This window comes from Etheostoma spectabile, chromosome 23, assembly GCF_008692095.1.
Source record: "Etheostoma spectabile isolate EspeVRDwgs_2016 chromosome 23, UIUC_Espe_1.0, whole genome shotgun sequence".
Taxonomy (NCBI): domain Eukaryota; kingdom Metazoa; phylum Chordata; class Actinopteri; order Perciformes; family Percidae; genus Etheostoma; species Etheostoma spectabile.
The window spans coordinates 17,877,144-17,877,474 of record NC_045755.1 but is presented as its reverse complement, the minus strand read 5'-3'; the positions used below and the strand labels follow the sequence as shown (position 1 = coordinate 17,877,474).

Here is a 331-nt window from a genome sequence, read left to right as displayed (position 1 = left end):
TCTGAATGTTGAAAAAGTGACAAAAATGTTGGAAAAAGCTTCAAAAACTTGGGGAAATAAACAATAAAAGTAACAAAAAAGCGACAAACGTGTCCGAGGGGAAAAAGCCATTTTCTGATTCTTCCCTGGGCGCGTCTGTGCTGCGTTCTGTTTTTGTTCCGTGGATATTCTCGCTGTTTCCTTTCCTGCCCGGCTGCCCGAACCCCCCGCGACTCGTGTGAAAATAGACCTGGCGAGTATGTTTAGCGGAGCGGGGAGGCTTCTGGAACCCACCTGTGGCGCGGCTGGTGGATTACCAAGCTTTGACATAAATGGCAGCGATTGCTTGCGG

At 48.9% G+C, this 331-nt stretch overlaps 1 protein-coding gene across 9 annotated transcripts in view; it reads right to left on the bottom strand.

The window, feature by feature from the left end:
• dgki (diacylglycerol kinase, iota) overlaps positions 1-331 on the bottom strand; it is an 86,282-nt gene that overhangs the window by 30,944 nt on the left and 55,007 nt on the right. The window lies entirely within an intron of this gene.